Genomic DNA, 7,053 nt, shown 5'->3' with positions numbered 1-7,053 from the left:
TCTTGGATGCAGCTTTCCGGGAAGCAAACAGTTTGGAATACTGCTGGCAGGGAATCAGTCATGGCCCAAGCAAAATTGATGAGTGTCGGGGTGCCTGAGCTTCAGCACACAGACTAAATGGCCACATTTATTAGACATTACAACAACAACTGGATTGCTTATTGCTCTAATGTCTCTGATTTCCTTCTTTTCTCATCTTGAAGAGCAGACGCATAGTGCCATTAATAGTCCGACATCTGGCCTTAGCTTTGAAAACATTTAAAAGATGCACACATGCACTCAGACAAAGACAAACACACACAGTTAAAACAATTTAAATTGCTCACATAAAGATTTTGACCTTGTATGCATTGACAAGCATATCCATTTAAGCATGTTCTATGAATAACTAAAGCATACACATAACACCGGCCTTCTTTGAAAGTGGTGTGTGCACGTATATGTATGTGTTTGCAGATAATGCGTATTAGCCTCTTGCATGTCTCTCTGTGTTCTATAAAAAGCTTTATGCTATTTAAATCTGGGTGTGACTGCAAAAGCCTTGCAGCATGTTAAAATAGAGGCCTCTCAGTGCAGTAATTACTCCTCACAGGAGAGATTGTTTGACAAGGCACAAGGCAGGGGTCAAAGGTCAGGCCCTGTCTGCCTCCCTCGTTTGCCAACATGGACACAAGATCACAGCCCGCCAAGATGCTGCATGCTCCATCACATTTTGCTCCATTGCACAACAAAAAACAACAACAGCACTCAAGAAACCTGTGATTTGGAAACAGAATCGTTGGATGGGCAAGTTCTGATTCTAATATGCAGCGACTGCTAATATGCAAGTCTGCCATTCTGTCCCTTTCTCTGTCTCAATGAATGTGGCTGATTAGTAATTATGATAAAGCGCTTCTTGCCACGAGCAAATTGGGTCCTGGGAGTCGGTCGTCCAGTCCGTGATTGATCATTAGTCTGTAACTGGTTCTTTCTCATTCTAGAGGTGTATTTTTAAAGAGAAATGTGGCGTGAGGCATGGTGCCTGAGGCCTCTGTCACTGAGGAGATTGTGTGCAACTTAATCTAATGAAATATGGAAATACAAACATGGTCTAATAGAAAGTAGAGAGGTAATGATGTTGAAGAGTAAAGGCACAATCTATTTCAAAGTTTATATTATAATTTGTGTTTTAGAATTGGGTGCCCAGCAGTTTTTAGTATTGCTATAACAATTTCTTTAAATAGATATTTTTAATAGATACATAATATTTGTAACAGATAATGGATTGAGGACAGAGGTTTCAAGCTCATAACTTGCTGTGGTAACACTTTATAATATTTTATTCATCAATAATCTATAACTAATAATCTAAACTGTAAAACTACACATCCATCAAGCCTTTATATCCAATCAGAGTTTGCGATATTCTGTGTTGGAGTTGAGGAGGTGGGCGGGGCTAAGACAGGAAGAAGAGTGCAGTTCTTGTTCTCTGTTTATCTATGCGTGTCTCGGCACATACACACGTTTACAATGTTTAGTTCTGTTTAGATCAAATGTAGGCAAAGGGAAAATTTATTTTAGAAGCATTTTATACATAATCTTATCAGTATTCGAAAATACAGTATTTCTGAAACACCGTTTTGAGTTGACTAACCTTATAGGCCGGATGTACAGAGACAGGTGGAATCGGCCTCGGAGGCTCGAAGTGTTTTGGAGATCATAAGTGTTTGTGGACACTCTATTTTTATCTTTATCTTGATTTATTGTTTTATGTTGGAAGGTAACACTTTTAATGACGATTGTGGAAATCATGTTTAATGACCTCACTGAACTCTGCTTGCATCATGTTGGCTAAAGGGTGGACTTCACTCTCTTATAATGGAATACATAGACAATCAATTATTTGCCAACTAAAGCCTTCATCAGCCAAATAGAAAAGGACAATGCATCTACTGTATGTGCACTTCAACAGATAATTTTGGATGGACTAAATTTGGGAAGACACTTACTCATTAATATTACAGTTCAGTCAATATCCTTTAGTTTTAAACATTTCACACCAACATTTACTCTGTTTACTCAGTGATTACATAACTTGTATTACACATAGATAAATAATTTTGGCATTACAGTATGTTCATGCTGTATAGCCTGAGGGAAGCTGGCTCCCACAGCTGAGCCTGGTTTTTCCCAAAGTTTTTTTTCTCTCCATTATCTTATGGAGTTTTGGGTTCCTTGCCACAGTTGCCTTAGGCTTGCTCTCTAGAGACCTAAAGACAAATAATTTTAAAGCATAATTGTCAATCATATTTTCATTTAAAATGCTCAATTAGGACTTTAAGACATTACAGCCATTGCAGCATTACATTTTCTGATACAGCATAATTGTCTGTAAAGCTGCTGTGAAACAAAATCTGTTGTGAAAAGCACTATATAAATAAAGTTGTGAGCATAAGCCATTAAAAGTGTAATATCCTGCTCTAGGTTTGATAAAAGATATTGTACAGCAGTAAAGAGTTTATTATGCAGTATATGGTCAAAGTAATAAATATTAAAGAAATATATTTTTAATATGTGTGAATTTTTATGTAACTGGTTATGTATCTGATTGAATTAATAAAATGTAGAATCAAATACTTGAGCATTCATTGTTAACTGACAGGTAACACCCCAGTTATTATTAATGGTTTATAATATTTTTCACTTTGTAATACTGTTCAAGATAACCATGAACTCACAAGGAAGAAAATAATAAGATCTCAATCATTAACAATGAGTTACCATGATTTTTTACTGTGGAATACTGTTCAAGGTAACTCTTTATTCATAGGGAAGGTCACAAAAAGATCTCATTTATTAGTAATGCATTACCTCTCTATCATGGTTAGATGTAATTGTTGTTTTTAAAAAGACAAACTATGGAATTTGTAATGAAAAACAGAATCATAAACAATAGAAACAATAAAAACAACCTACATTAAAGTTAATAATATTCACATAATATACAATGTTTAATATAATAATAATAATAAAGACATTTATAATAAACATATACACTGTTTCAATCAGTGATATAGCCAAAAAATGACGTTTGTTTGGCAAATTCTTTTGCAGCTCACTAATTGCAGAATGTTTATTTTTAAAGAGTTATAAAACTAAAACTGACTTGACTTGATTTCCATAAAGAAACCATTGTAAAAGAACCTTTGTTGTATCAGTTTCTCTGTGCATTTGATAGGAGATCTCTAGTTTAGTGCACATCATGACAATATCCAGTACTAATTTGACTAATTCTGTTGTCCAAAAAATTTAAAACAAAAATATCAAAACTATTTTTGCTTCCCATGCTCACACTGTCATTTACAAGAAGATTACCTCTCCGATGGTGTTTCTATAGGAGTTGACTGACAGCCAATTAGATCACATTGCCATTTATTTAGCCTGAACTCATGAAATGTATGTGACAATGACAACATTTGTGCAATCCAAAATTACGCTTCATTACACATTCTGCTGCAGATTCCTACAGAAATACCCAGCGGGGGGCACCAAAAGAAAGTGAAATGATGTTCAGATGAGTTTTAAGTGAATGCTAGATGGTTTTAATCAGTAAAACATTCCTCGCTAACCTAAACCTTTAACCTTAACCTAACAATGGTGTCCTAAAAGATAAATGAGAGGTGAACAAAACAGACATCCTTACCCTTAACCAATGTCTAAACCTAAACGATAGTGTTTTAAAAGCAAATTCAACACAAAAAGCACATTTACTGAAGCATCCATGTCATTTTGTGACACTATGTTGTAGTGCATCTAGTGTTTATTACACCAGAAAACTGCAGTAAAACATAGTCTGCAAAATGTAGTTATAGTAACTTTCTTTCTATGAGACTAGGTTGCATTTATTTTATTTTATTTTATTTTAAGGTACTATGATTTAGAGAATAATATTCTGGGTGTATAATATATTCTGGGTAGGCCAGGGTCACCCAGCCCACCTGTGGCTATGCCCCTTGTTTCCACAGTTAGTGTTACTACAGTAAATGTAAAGTGCATTTCTAAAAGGATGGTGATGTGCAGATTGAAAAACCTGTAATTACTGATGTGCATAGTATGATGTTTTCCTGTTTACCTCGTCACTGCAGTTTAAAATATTGGGACTGTTTAATATGGCTTAAACTAGCTTCAGCACAGAGGCATTAAGATTCCCATATCATACGAGTGTATAACAGAGGATTCTGTGTCAAATGAAAATGGGTTGTGCAACTGTTTACTCTGTTCCACCGAGAAAAGTACTCCCAATGGTCAGTCCATCTGTGGTATAAATGTTAATATTTGAAAAGCACATATGGGCCTAGTCTAAATCCGCAAGACATTAAAATAACGTCTTCACTGTGCCTGACATCAACATGCAGTGACACAGATCACGTGAAGCATGCACATCCACAGTTAACACAGGTACTCCGCTTAAATATCTGAGAATCCTGCTTAAAATGTCATGTTTTTGCTTAGATTAAGTTTACATGGGAGAAATGGTGCCAAACCTTTTCAACCTTTTCAAACCTTTTTTATTGTATTTTACTTTGTGCACTTAATAATAATGCAATAAAACACAGTCATGAAATTTGATCCTTCCCCCCCTTGAAATCTGACCACAAGTGGTCACACGAAAGGCACATTACTTCCAGATACACCACCTGACCACAAGTAGTCACACGAAAGGCACATTACTTCCAGATACACCACCTTACCACTTGTGATGAAAAACAGTCTTCATCAGAGGTAAACTGAAACACCTTCTTTATCGCCAGTAAAAGATAGGATACAGGTTTGTTTAATTCATTGTAGGTAAATATTTAACTTCATCCATAATTTGTTTTTCTATTCTCTGTGTTCTAACATATCCCCTACTGCTTTACTGAGTAAGATTCCAAGTGATTTGGAGCAAGTCCATCCGAATGAATCAGACTGATTTGCGAACTGATGCAGATGGTTTTGCAAACCTGTTTGACTATTTAATTGTCAAGAACGCTCTCAAAAGACAAAATTTTTAACACATGAATGTTACAATTACAATAGATGTTCAGGTATAAAATGTGCATTGGTGTGAAGAGACTGTTGATCTTCAGCATTTAGAAATGGGGCCTTATTGTGGATGTGCATGTGCAGTTGCATCACTGTAGCTTGTTTCTTATTGGAGTAAATAATAATGTTACAATAGACCCCTGTTACTAATGACCCGGCCTCCTGCTAATTCAGTGAAGACTTTTTATTTTTTATTGGAAACAATAATTATTTAAAAAAAACTAACTTTGAACTAAAAAAAATTTCTAGTTTCAGCTGAAGAGCGTGGACTATGCCTTAGTATTCTGTAGTACCTTTGATTGAGCTTTGAATCTTAACTTTTAAGAGCTCTGCCATATCAACCATAAATGCAAGATAAATTCACATAATAGGATATCCAACTCAGCCACTGGTTTCCCTTTCTTCATTATGAAATGTATTGTACTGCTTTACACAGGAGAGTTTGTTCTAAAGTTTAAAAATTAGCATATTTCTGTGGCATAGTGTCTATAAATATCATATACAGAATATATTGTACCGATATAAACAAATCTATTGTGGGGCGGCTGTGGCTCAGGTGGTAGAGGGGGTTGGCCGCTAATCGCAGGGTTGGCGGTTTGATTCCCAGCCCACACGACTCCACATGCCGAAGTGTCCTTGGGCACACTGAACCCCAAGTTGCCCCAACTTGCATGGCAGCTCTGCCACCATTGGTGTATGAGTGTGTGTGTGTGAATGAGTTAAAAAAGGCGCTATATAAGTGCAGACCATTGTAGCATATGGGACATTTTCCCCTCCAAATCATGCTGCAGGTCAATTGGACTCTTCCACTGGTCATACTCTGTCCGCCCATGGGCCGTATCTTTTGCACCACTGATTTAAGAGAAAACCAAGAAGAAAAAAGATTGCTCAATATAACGAGTGGTCAACCTGTACATAATACCAGTGGGTGCTAACATACCTCTGCTACCAAAATGCCATAAAGGTGCTGACCTTTGCCCTCTGAGCATTATTTGCGTGCATAAGAGAGGCCACTGAAGCTTTGGACTACAAGTGAGAAAGCTCTGGCCTGTCAGTGGTTCTAGACCCCTCTTCTCTGCTCTCTTCAGGGCGCCAGAGCACATGTGAGGCTGAAGGGAGGAATGTTAACAGTCGTCATTAGTATCTTCTGAAGGGGGTGAGGGGCCCAGCAGCCCTGCTGCAAGTATGTCATCGGCTCGCACCGCTATCTCTGTTTGGGATTTCCCACGTTATGTCATGCACACACATGTATATATGCACGCAAGGTCGTGAGAAGCAGGTAGAGATTTTATTTAGTGTTTAGAGTCTGTGACTCCAGTGGAGATTTATGGTTCCGGGGTGGGGGGGGTTGCATGTACTTGATGACCAGTGTATCTCCCAAACCATATATGCTTACCTTAACTCTTGAATTATGATTTTCTGCTGCATTTTTATTTTTAGGTGCCATGTAATTGGCTTTCTTCCATGGGCCACAAAGGGAGATGTTAGGCAGAACTTTCATTGTATGCACTGACAACTAACATTCTGCCCAATGTCTATTGTGTAAATGATGATAGAATTGTTATTTTCGGATGAACTATCCCTTAAAATTTTCAATTGCACAACTGCATAATCCAACTCCATTATTTGTTCACACAAGGGTTTGGGTGAACACTAACAAGCAGAAAATGTTCTCTGGTTCTTAGTCTTTATAGGGAACATATCACCCCATTCCCATGTGTTATCACATTCATAAATGGCACCCTCTTGTTTAGCAAATGTGTAACATTCCTTTGGACACTTTATGGACACTTGTGAGCTGAGGTTTGAAACCTCGCTCTCAGTTTGCAACATTAACGGCGTGTAGATTGAATTTATGGAGCAGTGCACTGGAGGGTGAGATAGGCTCCCCTGGAGGTCAGGCTGACCAGGGCAGATAACATAAGCTGATCCAGGGCACTGCAGGCCACTGCCCCCCAACTCATTCCATGGATCTTCAGCACCATCCGT

Source organism: Xyrauchen texanus, chromosome 5 (assembly GCF_025860055.1).
Source record: "Xyrauchen texanus isolate HMW12.3.18 chromosome 5, RBS_HiC_50CHRs, whole genome shotgun sequence".
Classification (NCBI taxonomy): Eukaryota; Metazoa; Chordata; class Actinopteri; order Cypriniformes; family Catostomidae; genus Xyrauchen; species Xyrauchen texanus.
This window is presented reverse-complemented; position numbering follows the sequence as displayed.